At 43.0% G+C, this 20,874-nt stretch overlaps 6 pseudogenes; all 6 read left to right on the top strand.

Annotated features, from left to right (window-relative positions):
• The first annotated feature begins 229 nt into the window (after positions 1-229).
• Positions 230-5,162, top strand: LOC137951152 (mini-chromosome maintenance complex-binding protein-like; annotated as a pseudogene).
• Positions 5,163-5,240: 78 nt separating this feature from the next.
• LOC137951151 (probable anion transporter 1, chloroplastic) lies at positions 5,241-6,425 on the top strand (annotated as a pseudogene).
• A 1,313-nt stretch (positions 6,426-7,738) lies between these two features.
• On the top strand, positions 7,739-9,050 carry LOC137951150 (mini-chromosome maintenance complex-binding protein-like; annotated as a pseudogene).
• Positions 9,051-9,052: 2 nt separating this feature from the next.
• Positions 9,053-10,140, top strand: LOC137951149 (probable anion transporter 1, chloroplastic; annotated as a pseudogene).
• A 599-nt stretch (positions 10,141-10,739) lies between these two features.
• On the top strand, positions 10,740-12,888 carry LOC137951148 (mini-chromosome maintenance complex-binding protein-like; annotated as a pseudogene).
• A 39-nt stretch (positions 12,889-12,927) lies between these two features.
• Positions 12,928-14,295, top strand: LOC137951147 (probable anion transporter 1, chloroplastic; annotated as a pseudogene).
• The last annotated feature ends 6,579 nt before the right edge of the window (positions 14,296-20,874 follow it).

Here is a 20,874-nt window from a genome sequence, read left to right as displayed (position 1 = left end):
TAGTGGTATAAGAAGTTTGACACTTATGAGTAGTAATGGTTTCTTGAGGTGCCAGGCAGATCATTGTTATTATGTGAAGAAGCTTGATGACTCCTACATCATTCTACTACTATATGTTGATGATATGTTGATAGTAGGTGCTTGCAAATAGGAAATAGATAATTTGAAAAGGGAGTTGTCGAAGAAGTTTGCAATGAAGGATTTGGGTGGTGCAAAACAAATCCTTGGGATGAGGATTACTAGAGATATTGATGTCTTGAAACTGACACAAGAAGAATATGTGAAGAAAGTGCTTAGTAGATTCGACATGAATGATGCAAAACCTATGAATACTCCTTTGGCTGGTCACTTTAGGCTATCTAAGGAGCAGTCACCTTCTACGAAGCAGAAGAGAGCCAACATGGCCAATGTGCCTTATGCTTCTGCTATTGGCAGTCTTATGTTTGCCATGGTGTGTAATGGATTCTCAGGTATTTGAGAGGCACTGCAGACTCAACCTTATGTTTTAGATAGTCAGACTTGGGATTACATGCTTATGTTGATGCTGACATGGCTGGAGACATTGATGGCAGGAAGAGTACCACTAGATATGTATGCACGTTGGGTGGTATAACATTTAATTGGGTCTCTAAGTTGCAGAAGATAGTTGTTCTTTCCACTACTGAGGCAGAATATGTTGTCATGACTGAAGCCAAAAAAGAGATCATATGGTTGTAGTATTTTTGGGAACAATTAGGACTCAAGCATAGGAAGAATGTGTTGTATTGTGACAATCAGGGTACTATTCATTTAACAAAGAATCTTGTTTATCATGCCAGAACAAAGCACATACAGGGGCATTATCACTTCATCAGATCGGCTTTGGGGGATGGAGTCTTAGCTCTTGAGAAGATTCAAGGAAGTCAAAATCTGGTAGATATGTTGACAAAGATTATTACGATCGAGAAATTGAAGTTGTGTTCAACTTCAATTGGACTTCTCTCTGAGGATTGAGAAGTTTTTGCATCTGCTGAGGAGATATTGATGATGGATTAGTTTCCAAGTGGGAGATTGTTAAGTTGTAGAGCCTAATTAACGCCCTATGCTGAGTTGGTCATGGATCAACCTACGTGGTCAGATCACCGTGGGGGTTTGCCCCCCCCTCTCAGGGGTGTAAGGGGCGGAACCCCCGCCTGGTCCACTATATATTAACTGCTATTTTATTCAGGAAAATTTGGGAATTCCACTCTTGTAATGTAGCTTCCCTAATTTCTCTTTATAATTGAGGGACGCCGCTATTAGGGTTTATCATCTTATACAGAGGAGCATCTCGAGTTGCAGCCCGAGAGGTTAGAAAGAAACACATGTAAGTGTGCAATTTCTCTTGTAAAGTATTTCATCTTTATAGTGGATTACTGCAGTGGTGGAAGACAAGACGTAGTCTCACCTTGAGGTAAACCTATAAAAATCTTGTTGTGCTTTTTTGTGCTTGTTTTTTCCCTTCTTTCACGTTTATTATTATTGTTCTCTGTTCAATTTATGGAAAAGAGAAATACTTCATTAACTTATTATAATTAGAGTACATGAACATAATTAAATATCCCAATATAAATAAAAGACTAACATGACTAAAACACCTTTAAACTGAAATCCTCTATGAGACCTGCTTCCATAATAATTTTGGCTCTGTTAGACTTCTTATGCTACCTCACATGATCATGGTGTGTCCCATATCTTATGGGCTTGGGCCCATCTTCCAACACTCTTGGATATGTGGGTCTTCCTTGATCTTATGGGCTTCGGTTCCAACACACTTGGCTATGTGGGCATTCCATGGTCGTGTGGGCTTGGGCCCATCTAACACTCCCCCTCAAGCTAGGAGTGAGAGAATATCATGAACTCTCAACTTGCTGCAAACGATGTATAGGATCTTCCTGTATAAAATGACAGTCCTCCATATCTTCCATAAGGCCCAGCTGGCATAAGATAAGTGAGAGTAAAATCACTCTGTTATGGACCAAATAGTGAGCTGAGTCAGGCTAGGAGACCATGGCTGAATCAATTACTCTGATTGAGTTAGTTATGTAGTCATTTAGTTTTTTTCATGCTAAATGCCATAGAGGGCCAAAATTGTAATTCCCTCTAGAACGTTGAAAGCATCAGCCCTATTTAAGGGACATCATGGAATGAAAGGGATAAGTAGAAAGTTACAAAGGATTTATGTTCTCCTCAATGAACTAGGGTCGGCGTTCCCCTGGAACCCTAGGTTACAGACTCCCTTCAAGAGTTGTAGGTTACGTACTCCCTTAGAGCCGGGTCAATCCATCTCCACTCCTCCTTGTTTTACCCAACGATTCTTCTCCTCTTCATTCTCTTCTTCAAGTTTCCATGTGAATCGTATTGTGGAATTATGGGACCATAACATCTTGGTATCAGAGTAGGTTTACAATGAGCGATTCTTCATTCTGAGATGAAATAGCCGCAGCGTCGTTCCGAGATGAAATAGCTGCAGCGTCATTCCGAGATGAAATAGTCGTAGTCTGCGCAGAAATAATTTCAGTAATACGGGAGGAGATGCGTGCCCTGCACACAACATTATGGGAGGAGAGGCGTGCCCTGCACACAAGATAAATCTTCGGAACAGAGAAGATACTTCAGGCTTTCATCGAAGCTCATCGGGATAAGGATACAGAGAGGAAGGTAACCATTTCAGAAGAAGACTGTGTTTGACCTCAAATCTCTGCGGAACAGGCCTAATTGGATTTGCCTATTTTTGTTCGGCCAGATGCCTCCATGGTCGACACTGTTGTTGTTCGTCGGCAGACAAAGCCTCCTCAGGTCAAGAATTTCAGTGACAACGGTGCGGGGTAGAAGGTTAGCATCGCCTGCACTTCTCACTCAACAAAGACATCCCTCAACTCATCGACATCAATGCCAGGTGAGTCTTTGAATTCCTTTGTCCAACGTGTAAAAATTGAGGAAAAGCAACCTCTATTTTGGGATACCGGTCAACAACAGTGAAATTTCTGTTGTGGGAACGGCAAAAAAAAATTTCCGCCGGTTTCTATCGTGTGCATTCTACTGGTTGCACATTCTACTGCTTGCCTTGAATTGCATCACATCTTGAATAAGGAGCATGAGCATGATTTCAATACAGAAACGATACCTCTGCAAAGAGTGGAAAACGTACCCCACTCGTATACGGATTTTGCAAATTATGCCCAGGACATGCTCGGTAGTAGGTTCTACGTTGGCGCCTTCAAGGATGGCCCAACTTGGAAAACTAACAAATTTGTTGATGTCTCATCTGTTGACATGGAATCAAATGGTTCTAATTCAGAACTTGGTGGTACATCATCATGCTACAAGAAGAAGCGGGAAGAGGAATTTTTCCCTGGTACTTCAGGCATCCCATGGTTCTCATGGTCATGCTGCAGACATCTCCATGGTACCTGATTTTAATACAAAGTCTCTTCATGTCTTTTTAAGATATATGATTCTTTGGAAACTGATCTAAATCTGAAAGGTGTTGTTGAGTTTGTTGGAGTATGCACTTTTCATCCAGAGCTTGTGTTCATAAGACTGATTCAGATAAGCTCATGGATGGCCTTTTTTATGAGGCTTTGGCTCATTTGCCTCCTAGTAAGGTTCCACGGCTGCATTCTTTAATACATCGAAAGCTTGCTCTTCAGGATTTCCTTATTGGCTCACATGTCACTGAGCCAAAACCCAGTTTGATAAGAGGGATTTGAGAAACATTGCTTAGACATCTTACTTATGTTCTTGGCAATGATGGTGTAGCAGCTCAATGCATGGTGTTGCATCTTCTATCCAGGGTCCATGCTAGAGTCATTCTGTTGTTGTGGGGAAGTTATCATTGAACCTCTGTGGTCTTAATGCTAAGAGTGTTGCAATGTTTGTTAGACTACTTAATCTTGTGATCTAGAGTATTCTGCCATTCTGACAATGTATACCCCTCACTGTGGAGTACCTACACACAGCCACCCTTGTACCCATAATAGATTATCAAAGTAACAGGCTGATAATTGGAGCTTTGCAGCTAGTGAGAGGGTCCCACTTAACATTTGGTGAGACAAGGTTAATTTCAGGAACACTCAACTCTGTTGGAGTTGCTAATGTGAGACTTTTGTGGACTCAATAGCACACCGAGTCACACAACGAAGAAGACAACATCAACTCACTCAATAGGATTTAATTCTTATATTTTTTTGAGTAGGATTTATTTCTTATATTGTTTTAAGTAGGAGTTATTTTTAATTACTTTATATGTAAGGGCATTATGGGGAATTATTGTAACCCTAACCCTAAAACTCCTTGACATGACCTATTTAAGGGAAAGGTATGAATGAAATAAGTAAGCTTTGAGATTTTAGAATAACCTTGTGTAAACAGGTTGAGATCTCCTCTTGATCTCGAGTTTAGGGTTTACTCCAAAAATCCAACCTATCCTTCACCCTCTGTTGCCATCCATCTTTACCCAAATTCATCCACCATCATCCCTACTAAGAAAAGGAGCTTCCTGCCCCTTTTTCGACCCCAAAGAGGAGGTCTATCCTCCTTCTCGGCAGCAGCAACAAGAGAGGCCAAATTCCTCCCTTACCGAGCAGCAAAGTGAATTTTTATCCTCAAATCTTGAGCAAATCCTGGTGCAATGTGGGAGCTGACCATAGCATCAAAGAAGAGGTATTAATCTATCCCAAACTCTTGTTTCAAGTTATTTAAGAAAGAAGGATTGCATTCTTAGCTAGAGCAGCAACAAAGAAGGCCAAACCCTCTTTGTCGTGACCAAGAAAAGAGAGCACCTTGCTCTAGCAAGGTCAGCATTGTTGTGTGGTCTTCTACCAAGCACAGCAACTCGGTCGGACCCTCAAAAGAGGATCTTTCCTCCTGGCCGAGCACTGGTTAAAGAGAAATACTCATACACAAACTCTTGACATGAAGTGAGTTAAATTCTAAGTGTTGGATTCACAAATCCCACGTCATGTTACTCGATCCATGACCTAGGACCGTAACAGAGACTGCTCAAGAATCTTATGGAATGTCAACGAGTTGAATATGAGTTTGATTACTATAAGATGGAGATGCATGCAGATGTTCAGTTCCTAATCCTGTCAGTAGGTAAATCTAGCATCTAACCTGCTGATTTGGTATTGCCATTTTGACCAGTTGGTGTCACTTATGTCAAAAGCCCCACTGAAGAAGACTTGCAATTTTACAAACCGACACGTGATTACATAGTTATACATCTTCCTTGGTGGGAACAGTTTTGGTAGTAATGGGTGACTGTGATTCTCTGTTTTTGTGCATTTCGGATCTGCCATATGGATAGCGTAAACATGTGCATCACTATCCTTTCCATGTCGGCTGAGTTTAATGGGAATCCTACTACTGTTGGCCTGATCCAATCATTTTTCTTTTAGGGTTACCTTCTGACTCAGCTTGCTGGAGGAATATGGGAAGACATAGTTGGTGGCAGGCTTGTACTGAGATTTGGAGTTGTTTGGTGGTCAATTGCAATAGTTTTTACACCAATAGCTGCTAAGCTTGGTTTGTCTTTCCTACTTGCCCCTCGTGCCTTCATGGGAATCGGTGAGGGTGTTGCCATGCTTGCCAGGAATAATATTCTATCAAAATGGGTTCCTGTACCTGAGAGAAAAAGATCCCTGGCTCTAGCTTACAGTGGAATGTACCTTGGTTCTGTAACGGGGCTGGCATTTTCACCATTTATGCCTCATAAATTTGGCTGGCCATCAATATTTTACTCTTTTGGCTCTCTTGGAACTGTTTGGTTTGCAGCATGGCTAAGTCAGGCATATAGTTCACCCCGAGAGGATCCATCACTTCGGCCAAAAGAAAGAGAACTGATGATCTCTAGTAATGTTTCTCAGGAGCCAGTCAAAGCTTTTCCGTGGAGATTAATTATGTCCAAGGCTCTGGTCTAGGCCCTACTAATCTCTCACTTTAGCCACAATTGGGGCACTTTCATTCTTCTCACAAGGATGCCAACATACTACAACCAGGTTTTGAAGTTCAACCTTACAAAATCTGAGCTTTTCTATGTGCTTCTTGGGTTGACATTGGCATTGGCTACAAATGTTGGTGGTTGGATAGCAGATACACTTCTGAGTAAAGGGCTATCTATTACAACAGTTTGCAAGATCATGCAATCAATTGAATTTCTTGGTCCAGCTTTCTTTTTGACTCAGTTTAGCCACGTAAATTATCCTGTAATGATAGTACTATGCATGGAATGTAGTCCAGGAATTGATGCTTTCTCACAGTCCAGTGTCTTAGGGACAGCTCTAACTGGCTACATCTTATAACATGGTTCTTGGGATGATGTCTTCAAGGTTTCAGTTGGCCTCTATCTGGCTGGCACTATGGGGTGGAATCTCTTCTCCACTGGTGAGAAAATCCTAGCCTGATAGTTGAAGTAGCTGAATTTCAGTAGACAAACAAGAAGCACTAAAAAAAAAAAAAAAAAAACAGCAGAGGGCTTCAAAGCCAACAAAATTGTTTCGGTAGGCATACTCTACCTTCGAGCTCAAGGACAAGCTCGTTCTCCAAGAGAGGTGATGTTATGGACCAAATAGTTAACCGAGTCAGGCTGGGAGACCATGGCTGAGTCAATTACTCTGAAAAAGTTAGTTATGTAGTCATTTAGTTTATTTTCATGTTAAATGCCATAGAGGAGAAAAATTTTAATTTTCTCTGGAACGTTGAAAGCATCAGCCCTATTTAAGGGACGTCATGGAATGGAAGGGATAAGTAGAAAGTTACAAAGGATCTGTGTTCTCCTCAACGAACCAGGGTCGGCGTTCCCCTGGAACCCTAGGTTGTGCACTCCCTTCAAGTGTCGTAGGTTATGTACTCCCTTAGAGCTAGGTTATCCATCGTCGTCAATCCATCTCCACTCCTCCTTGTTTTCCCCTATGATTCTTCTCCTCTTCGTTCTCTTCTTCTAGTTTCCCTGTGAATTGCATTGTGGAATTCTGGGACCATAAGATCTAGGTATTAGAGTAGGTTCACAATGAGCGATTATTCATTCCAAGATGAAATAGTCGTGGCGTCGTTCCGAGATGAAATAGCCACAACATCGTTCCAAGATGAAATAGTCGCAGTGCGCGCATAAATGATTTCTGCAATACTGGAGGAGATGCATGCCCTGCACACAGCATTATGGGAGGAGAGGCATGCCCTGAACACAAGATTAATCTTCAGAACAGAGAAGATACTTCAGGCTTTCATCGAAGGTCGTTGGGATAAGGATTTAGAGAAGATGGTCACCATTTCGGAACAAGATGGTATTCAACCTCAAATCTCTGCAGAACGGGCCCAATTGGATTTGCCTATTTTAGTTCGGCCAGATGCCTCCATGGTCGACACTGTTGCTGTTCGCCGGCGAACAAAGTCTCCTTAGGTCAAAATTTTTGGTGACAACGGTGCGGGGCGGAAGGCTAGCATCACCTCCACTTCTCACTCAACAGAGACATACCTCAATTCATCGACATCAATGACAGGTGAGTCTTGGAATTCCTCAGTCCAGCGTGTAAAAATTGGGGAAAAGCAACCTCTATTTTGGGATACCGGTCAAAAGCAGCGAAATTTCTATAGTGGGGATGGGAAAAAAAAATTTGTCGGTTTCTGTTGTACGCATTCTGCTGGTTGTACATTCTATTGCTCGCCTTAAATTGCATAGCATCTTGAATAAGGAACACGAGCATGACTTCAATACAAAATGATACCTCTGGAAAGAGTGGAAAATGTACCCCACTCATATACGGATTTTTCAAATTATGCCCAGGACATGCTCGGTAGTGAATTCTACATTGGCGCCTTCAAGGATGGCCCAACTAGGAGGACTAACAAATTTGCTGATGTCTCATTTGTTGACATTGAATCAAGTGGTTCTAATTTAGAACTCGGTGGTACATCATCATGCTACAAGAAGAAGCGGGAAGAGGAATTTCTTTCCCTGGTACTTCAGGCATCCCATGGTTCTCATGGTCATGCTGCAGACATCACCATGGAACTTGATTTTAATAAAAAGTTTCTTTCATGTCTTTGTAAGATATATGATTCTTTGAAAAGTGATCTAGAGCTGAATGTTGTTGTTGAATTCGTTAGAGTATTCACTTTTGATCCAGAGCTTGTTGTTCATAAGACTGATTCAGATAAGCTCATTGATGGCGTTTGTGATGAGGCTTTGGTTCATTTGCCTCCTAGTAAGGTTCCACGGCTGCATTCTTTAATACATCAAAAGCTTGCTCTTCCGGATTTCTTTATTGGCTCACATGTCACTAAGCTAAAACCCGCTCACATGTCACTAAGCTAAAACCCAGTTTGATAAGAGGGATTCGAGAAACATTGCTTAGACATCTTACTTCTATCCTTGGCAATGATGGTGTAGTAGCTCAATGCATGGTGTTGCATCTTCAATCCAGGGTCCATGCTAGAGTTGATTCTCTTGTTGTGGGGAAGTTGTCATTGAACCTCTGTGATCTTAATGCTAAGAGTGTTGCAATTTTTGTTAGCCAACTTAATCTTGTGATCTAGATTATTCTGCCATTCTCACAATGTATACCCCTCACTGTGGAGTACCTACACACAGCCACCCTTGCACCCATAATAGATTATCAAAGTAACAAGCTGATAACTGGAGCTTTGCAGCTTGTGAGAGGGTCCCACTTAACATTTGGTGAGACAAGGTTAATTTAAAGAACACTCAACTCTGTTGGAGTTTCTAATGTGAGACTGCTCAAGAATCTTATGGAATGTTAACAGGTTGAATATGAGTTTGATTACTATAAGATGGAGATGCATGCAGATGTTCAGTTCCTAATCCTGTCAATAGGTAAATCTAGCATCTTACCTACTAATTTGGTAATGCCATTCCGACCAGTTGGTGTCACTTATGTCAAAAACCCCACTGAAGAAGACTTAAAATTTTACAGTTATACATCTTCCTTGGTGGGAACAGTTTCTGAAGCGATGGGTGATTGTGATTCTCTGTTTCTCAGCGTTTCTGCTCTGCCATATGGACAACGTAAACATGTGCCTCGCTATCCTTTCCATGTCGGCTGAGTTTAATTGGAATCTGCTACTGTTGGCCTGATCCAGTCGTCTTTCTTTTGGGGTTACCTTTTGACTCAGCTTGCTGGAGGAATATGAGCAGACATAGTCGGTGACAAGCTTGTATTGGGATTTGAAGTTGTTTAGTGGTCAATTGCAACAGTTTTTATACCTATAGCTGCTAAGCTTGGTTTGCCTTTCCTACTTGCCACTTGTGCCTTCATGGGAATCGGTGAGGGTGTTGCCATGCCTGCCAGGAATAATATTCTGTCAAAATGAGTTCCTGTAGCTGAGGGAAGTAGATCCCTGGCTCTAGCTTACAGTGGAATATACCTTGGTTTTGTAACAGGGATGGCATTTTCACAATTTTTGCTTCATAAATGTCGTTGGCTATCAGTCTTTTACTCTTTTGGCTCTCTTGGAACTGTTTGGTTTGTAGCATGGCTAAGTAAGGCAAATATTTCACCTCGAGAGGATCCTTCACTTCAGCTAGAAGAAAGAGAACTGATGATCTCTGGTAATTTTTCTTAGGAGCCTGTCAAAGCTATTCTATGGAGATTAATTATGTCCAAGGCCGAGGTCTGGGCCCTACTGATCTCTCACTTTTACGACAACTGGGGCACTTTCATTCTTCTCACAGGGATGCCAACATACTACAACCAAGTTTTGAAGTTCAACCTTATAGAATCTGGGCTTTTCTGTGTGCTTCCTCGGTTGACATTAGCATTGGCTACAAATGTTGGTGGTTGGATAGCAGATACACTTGTGAGTAAAGGGCTATCTATTACAACAGTTTGCAATATCATGCAGTCAATTGGATATCTTGGTCCAATTTTCTTTCTGACTCAGTTGAGCCACATAAATTATCCTACAATGGTAGTACTATGCATGGCATGCAATCAAGGAATTGATGCTTTCTCACAGTCTGGTGTCTTTGGGACAGCTCTAACTGGCTACATCTTACATCATGGTTCTTGGGATGATGTCTTCAAGGTTTCAGTTGGCCTTAATATGACTGGCACTATAGGGTGGAATCTCTTCTCCACTAGTGAGAAAATCCTAGCCTAATAGTTGAAGCAGCAGAATTTCAGTAGACAGATAAGAACCACATGAAAACAAAATAGCAGAGGGCTTCAGAGCCCTCAAAATAGTTTCGGTAGACATACTCTACCTTCGAGCTCGAGGATAATCTCATTCTCAAGGAGGGTTGTGATGTTATGGACAAAATAGTGAGCCGACTCAGGCTGGGAGACCATGGCTTAGTCAATTACTCTGATTGAGCTAGTTATGTAGTCATTTAGTTTATTTTCATGTTAAATGCCATAGAGAGGCAAAATTGTAATTCTCTCTGGAACGTTGAAAGCATCAACCCTATTTAAGGGACGTCATGGAATGAAAGGGATAAGTAGAAAGATACAAAGGATCTGTGTTGTCCTCAATGAACCAAGGTCGGCGTTCCCCTGGAACCCTAGGTTGCGGACTCCCTTCAAGAGCTGAAGGTTATGGACTCCCTTAAAGCTGGGTTATCCATCACCATCGTGCCATCTCCACTCCTCCTTGTTTTCCTCTACTATTCTTCTCCTCTTTGTTCTCTTCTTCAAGTTTCCCTGCGAATCGCATTGTGGAATTCTGGGACCATAATATCTTGGTATCAGAGCAAGTTCACAATGAGCGATTCTTCATTTCGAGATGAAATAGCCGCAACGTCTTTTCGAGATGAATTAGCCACAGCGTCGTTCCAAGATGAAATAGCCGCAGTGCGCATAGAAATGATTTCAGCAATACTGGAGGAGATGCGTGCCCTGCACACAGCATTATGGGAGGAGAGGTGTGCCCTGCACTCAAGATTAATCTTCGGAACAGAGAAGATACTTCAGGCTTTCATCAAAGCTCGTCGGGATAAGGATTCAGAGAGGATGGTCACCTTTTCGGAAGAAGACGGTGTTCGACCTCAAATCTTTGCGGAACGGGCCTAATTGGATTTTCCTGTTTTAGTTCGGCCAGATGCCTCCATGGTCGACACTGTTGTTGTTCACCGACGGACAAAGCCTCCTCAAGTTAGGATTTTTGGTGACAAGAGTGGGGGGCGAAAGGTTAGCATCACCTCCACTTCTCACTCAACAGAGACATACCTCAACTCATCGACATCAATGCCAAGTGAGTCTTCGAATTCCTATGTCCAGCATGTAAAAATTGGGAAAAGTAACCTCTATTTTGGGATACCGATCAACCCCAGCGAAATTTTTGTTGAGTGGACGGGGAAAAAAAAATTCTGCCGGTTTCTTTTGTGCGCATTCTGCTGGTTGCGCATTCTGCTAGTTGCGCATTCTACTGCTCGCCTTGAATTGCATCATGTCTTGAATAAGGAGCACGATCATGATTTCAATACAGAAATGATACCTCTGGATAGAGTGGAAAACATACCCCACTCATATACGGATTTTGAAAATTATGCCCAGGGCATGCCCGAGCCAACAACCACGACGGCAATAACACAACAACGTGACCCAGGCTAGAGGATCCCATAATCCCCTTCCCGGCGTCCCGCCAGGGGCGTCCGGTCCACCTCCGTCCGCGGGGACTCGAAGTCGGGACGTAGAACCTGGCTCTGATACCAAATAATAAGCACCTAGCTAATACTACCCAAAAGACTGGCCTATTAGGAGCGGAAGGCATATGTACTTAACCCAGGATCATAACAACATGCTCGGTAGAGAGTTCTACGTTGGCACCTTCAAGGATGGCCCAACTTGAAGGACTGACAAATTTGCTGATGTCTCATCTGTTGATATGGAATTAAATGGTTCTAATTCAGAACTCAGTGGTACATCATCATGCTACAAGAAGAAGTGGGAAGAGGAATTTCCTTCCATGGTACTTTAGGCATCCCATGGTTCTCTTGGTCATGCTGTAGACATCTCCATAGTACCTGATTTTAATACAAAGTCTCTTTCATGTCTTGTTAAGATATATGATTCTTTGGAAAGTGATCTAAAGCTGAATGAAGTTTTTGAGTTCATTGGAGTATTCACTTATGATCCAGAGCTTGTTGTTCATAAGACTGATTCAGATAAGCTCATGGATAGCCTTTGTGATGAGGTTTTGGCTCATTTGCCTCCTAGTAAGGTTCCATGGCTGCATTCTTTAATACATTGAAAGCTTGCTCTTTAGGATTTCCTTATTGACTCACATGTCATTGAGCCAAAACCCAATTTGATAAGAGGGATTCGAGAAATTTTGCTTAGACATCTTACTTCTATTCTTGGCAAGGATGGTCTAGCAGTTCAATGGATGGTGTTGCATCTTCTATCCAGGGTCCATGCTAGAGTTGATTCTGTTGTTGTGGGGAAGTTGTCATTGAACCTCTGTGGTATTAATGTTGAGAGTGTTGCAATTTTTGTTAGCCAACTTAATCTTGTGATCCAGAGTATTCTGCCATTCTCACAATGTATACCCCTCACTATGGAGTTCCTACACACAGCCACCCTTGCACCCAGAATAGATTATCAAGTAAATGGCTGTTAATTGAAGCTTTTCAGCCGGTGAGAGGGTCCCACTTAACATTTGGTGAGACAAGGTTAATCTCAGGAACACTCAACTCTGTTGGAGTTGCTAATGAGACTGCTCAAGAATCTTATGGAATGTCAACAGGTTGAATATGAGTTTGATTATGATAAGATGGAGATACCTGCAGATGTTCAGTTCTTAATCCTTTCAGCAGGTAAATCTAGCATCTTACCTGCTGATTTGGTACTGCCATTCCAACCAGTTGGTGTCACTTATGTCAAAAGCACCACTGAAGAAGACTTGAAATTTTACAAACCGACACGTGATTACATAGTTATACATCTTCCTTGGTGGGAACATTTTCCGAAGCGATGGGGGATTGTGATTCTCTGTTTCTCGACATTTTTGCTCTACCATATGGATAGCGTAAACATGTGCATCACTATCCTTTCCATGTCGGCTGAGTTTAATGAGAATCCTGCTACTGTTGGCCTGATCCAGTCGTCTTTCTTTTGGGGTTACCTTCTGACTCAGCTTGCTAGAGGAATATGGGCAGACATAGTCGGTGGCAAGCTTGTATTGGGATTTGGAGTTGTTTGGTGGTCAATTGCAACAGATTTTACACCTATAGCTGCTAAGCTTAGTTTGCCTTTCCTACTTGCCCCTCGTGCCTTCATGGGAATCAGTGAGGGTGTTGCCATGCCTACCAGGAATAATATTCTGTCAAAATGGGTTCCTGTAGTTGAGAGAAGCAAATCCCTGGATCTAGTTTACAGTAGAATGTACCTTGGTTCTGTAACAGGGCTGGCATTTTCACCATTTCTGCTTCATAAATTTGGCTGGTGATCAGTCTTTTACTCTTTTGACTCTCTTGGAACTGTTTGGTTTTCAGCGTGGCTAAGTAAGGCATATAGTTCACCCCGAGAGGATCCATCACTTCGGCCAGAAGACAGAGAACTGATGATCTCTGGTAATGTTTCTCATGAGCCTGTCAAAGCTATTCCATGGAGATTAGTTCTGTCCAAGGCCCTAGTCTGGGCCCTCCTGATCTCTCACTTTTGCCACAACTGGGGCACTTTCATTCTTCTCACAGGGATGCCAACATACTACAACCAGGTTTTGAAGTTCAACCTTACAAAATCTGGGCTTTTCTGTGTGCTTTCTCGGTTGACATTGGCATTGGCTACAAATGTTGGTGGTTGGATAGCAGAAACACTTGTAAGTAAAGGGCTATCTATTACAATAGTTCACAAGATCATGCAGTCTATTGGATATCTTGGTCCCTCTTTCTTTCTAACTCAGTTGAGCCACATAAATTATCCTGCAATGGCATTACTATGCATGACATGCAGTCAAGGAATTGATGCTTTCTCACAGTCCAGTGTCTTTGGGACAGCTCTAACTGGCTACATCTTACAACATAGTTCTTGGGATGATATCTTCAAGGTATCAGTTGGCCTCTGATGCAGGCGGGAATATTTAATGCGGGTACATATTCGGATCCCTAATGGGTCCGTGGTAAGTAGTAGGATCCGTACTCGGATCTTTAGTCAGAGTTGTGTCCATAGTAGGATCTTTTGTATTGGACTCGGGTTCGACCATAATTTTTAGGGTTAGGGTTTGTTTTATTTTGAGCTGCAGCTCAGGTTTGTCAGGGGCTTTGAGTTTTTTTAAAACATTGTTCTGTGAACTGAGAAGAGAGTTGTTGAATATTGAAATTGTAAATCGATTTAGAGAAGTTTTCTCTACGATTTCAGGGCAGATTTCTTGCATTCCTCCCGTGATTCTCAGCTTGATTTGCATACAGGTGTTAGGATCCTCACGAGCCATGGATCTTGTCACCCTCCTCTCTTCTCTTCCTTCCATTACCTTGCTTGACGTTGAGATGGAATGAGGGATTGATGGGTATTGAATTTCGAAAAGGAGAATTGGGGGAAAAACGGAAGAGAGCTTGAAGGAGCTCTTGACCTGTTTATCTAATTTACTCTAGCTAAAGTAGACTCAATTCGTAATTCTCATTACCCTAGCCATCCCCTTAAATAGGGTTGAGGACGTCCAAAACCCTAAAGACCTCTAGGGTCAATGGTTCAAACCAATAAATGCTAAACCAACCCAAACCAAAGACAAAACCAAACCAAGAAACAATTACATGGAAATTGAAAAACACATTCATTAATTCCTACGCCTGTTGGTAACTCGTGATGCTATAGAGTCCATAACATCACCCCCCTCCTGGAGAAAGAGCTTGTCCTCAAGCTCTAAGGAAGGATATAAAAGTCAAAATATTGATAACGGCTCCCTGTGGTGTCACTGGGATCGGCATCTGCCCACTAGACAAGAATTTCCCTATCACCTTGAATGTGGCGTGCTTGTATTACCTGAGCCGGAATAGAAAGGGCTTTGCCCTCATGTAGTGGCGGAAGTGGAGTGTGCAGTAGGGGCGAGTCACCCTGGAAGGGCTTCAATTGGGAGACGTGAAAGACATTGTGGATCTTTGATTCCGGTGGTAGCTGCAAGCAGTATGCCACGGGCCCAATTTTGTCAAATATCTGAAATGGACCATAATATTTTGGAGACAGCTTATGGCGCTTTGACGCAGTCAGGGACAGCTGGCGGTAGTGTTGAAGCTTTAACCACACATAGTCTCCAGGGGAATAAGATGCCTCCCGGTGCTTCTTATCATAAAAGCGTTTCATAGAGTGCTGGACCTCCTGTAGATGTGTACGTACCTCAGTGAGCATAGAGTCTCTTTCAGGTAATGCTTGGTCCAAAGTGACGACTTTGGATGCCCCAGGTTCATATGGTAACAGACGAGGTGGATCTCTGCCATAAACTACCCTAGTGCCCAGTGCTGTGTGGTAAGATGTGTTATAGCAAAATTCTGCCCATGAAAGCCATTTCACCCATCTTCTAGGTGCGTCCCCCACAAAAAACCGAAGATACATTTCAATCGTGCGATTGACAACCTCTGTTTGGCCGTCCGTTTGTGGATGATAGGCAGACGAAAATGCCAATTGGGTGCCCTGTAATTTGAATAATTCCTTCCAAAAGATACTGGTAAAAATGGCATCCCTGTCACTGATAATGGATGAGGGAATTCCATGTAATTGAAAAATATTATCCATAAATAATTGAGCGACCTGAGCAGCAGTATATGGATGCGCCAAAGCAATGAAGTGCCCATATTTTGAAAACCGATCAACGATGACGAATATCACCAATTTTCCTGATGAAATGGGAAGTTCAGCAATGAAGTCCATGGAAATATTAGACCAGATTTGAGATGGTAGTTGTAGAGGTTGCAGTAGGCCGGCCGGACTTAAAGATTCGGCCTTGTTTCTTTGACAAATCTGACAAGCAGCTACATAATCAGCAATTGTGCTCTTCATGCCCTTCCAGTAAAAGTCCTGACTGATTCGAAAATATATTTTCTGTTGACCCTCATGTGTGCTATCATGGATAGAGGACAGGATGGTGTGAAGAAGTGGGGATGTATTATCCAAAAAGATCCTGTTTTTGTAGAGAATGAGACGATCTTGAATCGTCCAATGAGGAGCAGTTGTCCCCTGTTGAATATCCTGATATAATGACATGAGATCCGGATATTGATGTACTTCCTCACGAATAGAATCTAATACCAGTGCACGTGGATGACTGATAGCATAAATTTGTGTGGCGGAAATATCCCGACGTGATAAGGCATCAGCCCCCAAATTCGAACTACCTGGCTTATAATGAACCGTAAAATCGAACCCCATGAGTTTAGTTAACCAATGTTGTTGTGGGGATGTGGTGAGGCGCTGTTCAAGAAGATACTTGAGGCTGCAATGATCTGTACGAATGAGAAATGGTCGTCCCCAAAGATAAGGTCGCCAATGTTGGACAACCTTGGCTAACCCAATCAATTCCCTCTCATATGCAGCTAACTTATGGTGGTGTTGTCCCAACTGACGGCTGAAACAAGCAATGGGGTGTCCCAATTGTTGTAACACTGCCCCTATACCTCCCCCGGAGGCATCACATTCCACCACAAAGTCTCCCTCAAAATCTGGTAATTGTAGGACTGGCACTGAGGCTAAGGCCTCCTTTAACAGGTTAAAGGCCTATTCTGCGGAAGAAGACCAGTGGAAGGCATTTTTTTTAGCAGGTTGGTGAGTGGTGCTGCTATCTGGCCATAAGATTGGATAAATTTTCTATAATATCCCGCTAAGCCCAAAAATCCCTTTAATGCTGTGATGGAGGTGGGAATCGACCAATCTGTAACTACTTGTTTCTTGCTCTGGTCAACTTTCATGCCCACAGCTGATATGACGTGGCCCAAATATGCCACCTCAGATGTACCCATAGAACATTTTGATTTATTCAAAACCAAATGATGAGAGCATAGAATGGTAAATACTTGATGGAGGTGGTGGAGATGTTCTTCCCAATTTTTGTTGTAGACCAGAATGTCATAAAAAAAGACTAACACATAGTTGCGCAGAAGTGATGAAAAGACCTCATTCATGAGGGCCTGAAAGGTGGAGGGTGCATTGGAGAGACCGAAGGGCATGGCGAGGAACTCGAAATGATCGTGATGTGTGCGGAAGGCAGTCTTCTCCACATCCGCCGGGTGAACTCATATTTGATGATAGCCCGATTTCAAATCTAATTTGGTAAAAATTGTAGCACCATGTAACTCATCCAGCAACTCCTCCACGATTGGAATGGGGAACTTGTCCTTAACTGTGTGCAAGTTGAGTTGCCTATAGTCGACACAAAATCTCCAAGATTTATCTTTTTTACGTACAAGTAACACTGGTGAGGAGAAAGGAGATCGACTGGGCTGGATCACACCCTGAGCGCACATATGCATGCACTGTCATTCTATTTCATCTTTCTAGGTATGCGGGTAATGATAAGGCCGCACCACTACTGGATCAGTTCCCAACTTTAAACGAATGCGGTGATCACAATGACGCACTAGTGGTAGAACCGTAGGGTCATTAAATAAATCCACAAATGTTGTAAATATAGGAGCTAACTGATCATCACCAGTGTGTTGAAGCTGCAAAGTGTGAAGTGCGTTAGGTACCTGTGCCACAATGCCTTGTAATGTAATCTGGCCCTGTGGTGCTGAAAATGTCATAGTCCGAGCCTGAAAGTCCCATAATATCGGTCCTAATAACTGGAGCCATTTGACCCCGAGCACCAAATCAAATCCAGCCAATGGAATGACTAGTAAATCCGCCTGAAAAGAATGCCCTTCAATGGTGAAAGGGGTGTTAGCACATAACCCCACACTAGCAATTTTGGCCCCATTGGCCACAGAAACTGAGAGTCCCCTTTGTTGTTGAATGGCCAATCCCAATTGTTGCGCGGCTGGTTCACTGATAAAATTATGTGTGCTGCCCGAATCAACTAAAGCAAGTAGCATGAGATGATGTAACCTGGCCTTTACCTGCATGGTATTAGAAGTACGCAAGCCATGCATGGCATGGAGGGAGAGCTCTGGTTCTTGTTGTACCTCTTCAACAATTTCATTTTCAATAAGCTCTTCTGAATCTTCTTCCAACAATTCAATACTGAATAAGCGTTTACAAGTATGGCCTGGCAGGAATTGTTCATCACAATTAAAACATAGGCCCTTTGCCTTTCGAGCGTCCATTTCCTGTTTAGTCAAAAATTTACGTGGCATAGTCTGTGGAAGCACATTGGTAGCCTGATCTGCTCGGTTAGGGGTAGAGGACCCAAAATGTGGCCCAAATGCAGTACCCTGTATTCTGTTGTTCCAAAATGGTTTTCGCTGTAAAGACTCTTTTAAAACTCTCTGTTTGTGTTCCACAGCTCTGGCATAATTCATTGCTGAGTCCAAATCTGTCGGACCAAGTAATTCCACTTCCAATCTAATTGCCTCTGTGAATTCAGCATTAAAAATCTGAACATGTAAGTGAGGAGGAACAAATTCACTAGCTCGGGCCAACCTTTCTTGAAACGTTTTTTGGTAAAATTCTAAGGTGCTGGTCTGTTTATAGTTGATCAATTCCCCCACTGGGTTGCTGCTAGCTGGAGGTCCAAACCTCAACTGGCAAGCATGTTTAAAGTGCAGCCAATCCTGAATGCAATGGACATTTCGGTAGTGATGGAACCACATGAGTGCTTCATCGAGCATGTGGTAGGTGGCCAAAGTAACCTTGTCCATTTCCACCGTTTGTTGATGATAGAAGAATTGTTCACATTTCGTGAACCACAGTAAAGGATCTTTAGAGCCATCATATGTAGGAAAGTTAAGTTTAAAGTACCTGGGAACCGTTGATGGTCCTTGTGCGTGAGTGGCCATTGAACCCATTGGTTGGCACAGGGGTGGATTTGGTGGTGGCGTGAATTGTTGGTGGGGAACTGGTTGTGGTTGAAAATTGGTTGCTGGTGTTTGCGTTGGTGCTTGAAGTGTAGCAAGTTGTTGGAGGATGGTTTGTAGAGATGATTCCAGTGTTTGTAAGGTATTATTGATGTGAGAAATTTCAGTACCTTGAAGAGTGGATCTTTGTTGAAGTTCTGAAAGTACTTGACGTATGTCCTCTAGAGAAGAGGAATCACCGAGGGTAGACCTGTCTAATACCACATTGTTAGGATCCTCACGAGCCATGGATCTTGTCACCCTCCTCTCTTCTCTTCCTTCCATTACCTTGCTTGACGTTGAGATGGAATGAGGGATTGATGGGTATTGAATTTCGGAAAGGAGAATTGGGGGAAAAACGGAAGAGAGCTTGAAGGAGCTCTTGACCTATTTATTTAATTTACTCTAGCTAAAGTAGACTCAATTCATAATTCTCATTACCCTAGCCGTCCCCTTAAATAGGGTTGAGGACGTCCAAAACCCTAAAGACCTCTTGGGTCAATGGTTAAAACCAATAAATGCTAAACCAACCCAAACCAAAGACAAAACCAAACCAAGAAACAATTACATGGAAATTGAAAAACACATTTATTAATTCCTACGCCTGTTGGTAATTCGTGATGCTATAGAGTCCATAACAACAGGATAATCACTATCCTATCTTGCATCAGTTGGTGTTAGAGCTTCAGGCTGGGGAAGAAGCTAGGTCTCACCAGAGACGCTGCAACGAGAAGTTAGAAGGGTCAACGATGAAGACTCCGTCGCCATCGCCATCACTGTTGAGCTACTGCTCAACGTTACTGATGGAAAAACTCGGGATTCAACCGAGCAGAGCTCGGGACTCGACTGAGTAGTTACAGAAATAGAGCTTTCAGACTCAGCAAAGAGCTCGAGCAGGTCATTGTCACTACCGGAACCGTCACCATGGCCGAAACTACCGTCGACGTTGTCGTTGCCATCACCGCAAATAGGGTTCGAAACCTACCGAATGCAGGGGCGCCGAACCTGAGGTTTCGTGGTGCCAAAATAGGGGTCGTCTGATAGAGGATACCTCGCGCAAGAAGGGGAACCTCGGGCTGCCGGAGACGACGGTCGAAAAGTTGCAATTTCGGGTAATTAGTCTCTAAAATCCTGATTTCAAAAAAAAAGGAGGCTCAGACATTCCGCTTTTGGGCGATTTTGTCAGCGTTAACAGAGTCTTCGATTAGGGCAATTCCATTTCTAGGAGAAACGAGATTGACGCGTAATGCACTATTATACCAGCGCCGCAGCACCTTCCAGGGGTGAAATTTTGCCAGTTTCCATGGATGGTGGTATTGATCGTAGCCGTAATGTTCAAGCGGTGATACTTGAAGATTTACAGCGGCAAGTCGCAGAGTTAACCCAGTGTGTAATGGCGTAGGATTTTGGTAATCGTGAGATGGAAGATCACAATTCTGATGCCAGGGTCGAAAACCCATATCGCAATCCTGCTCGATTCAGGGAGAACAGTGGTCAGGGGGATCGACCTGTAGACCTCGGAGGATTCATTGACTAGTTACCTGAGACTGAGGAGCTTGGTGAACCTGTGTATGATGATGATGATGTTGAGGAAGACGTGGTCGATGGCACTGAGGAGCTTGGTGAACCTGTGTATGACGATGATGATGATGGTCATGCGACTCTGGTGCCTCCCCAGGGGGCTTCAGGGGATGATTGGCTGCGGACCAATCTTTTCCACACGACTTGCACAGTTGCAGATCTAGTCTGCAATATGGTCATTGATAGTGGTAGTTGTGTGAATGTCGTGTCCGATGAGACTGTCCCGAGAGTGCAGGCGACGACAGATCATCATCCCCAACCGTCCAACTTGTCATGGCTGACTCACGGTAGTGCGGTAATGGTAGATCGGCAATGCCTCGTTGTTTTTTCCCTCGACC

Source organism: Aristolochia californica, unplaced genomic scaffold, assembly GCF_029961685.1.
Source record: "Aristolochia californica isolate CCGP_79_NKW_82.1479 unplaced genomic scaffold, dmAriCali1.0.hap1 SCAF_15, whole genome shotgun sequence".
Lineage (NCBI taxonomy): Eukaryota > Viridiplantae > Streptophyta > Magnoliopsida > Piperales > Aristolochiaceae > Aristolochia > Aristolochia californica.
Note: the sequence above shows the minus strand (reverse complement) of the source record. Positions and strands in the feature narration are given on the sequence as shown.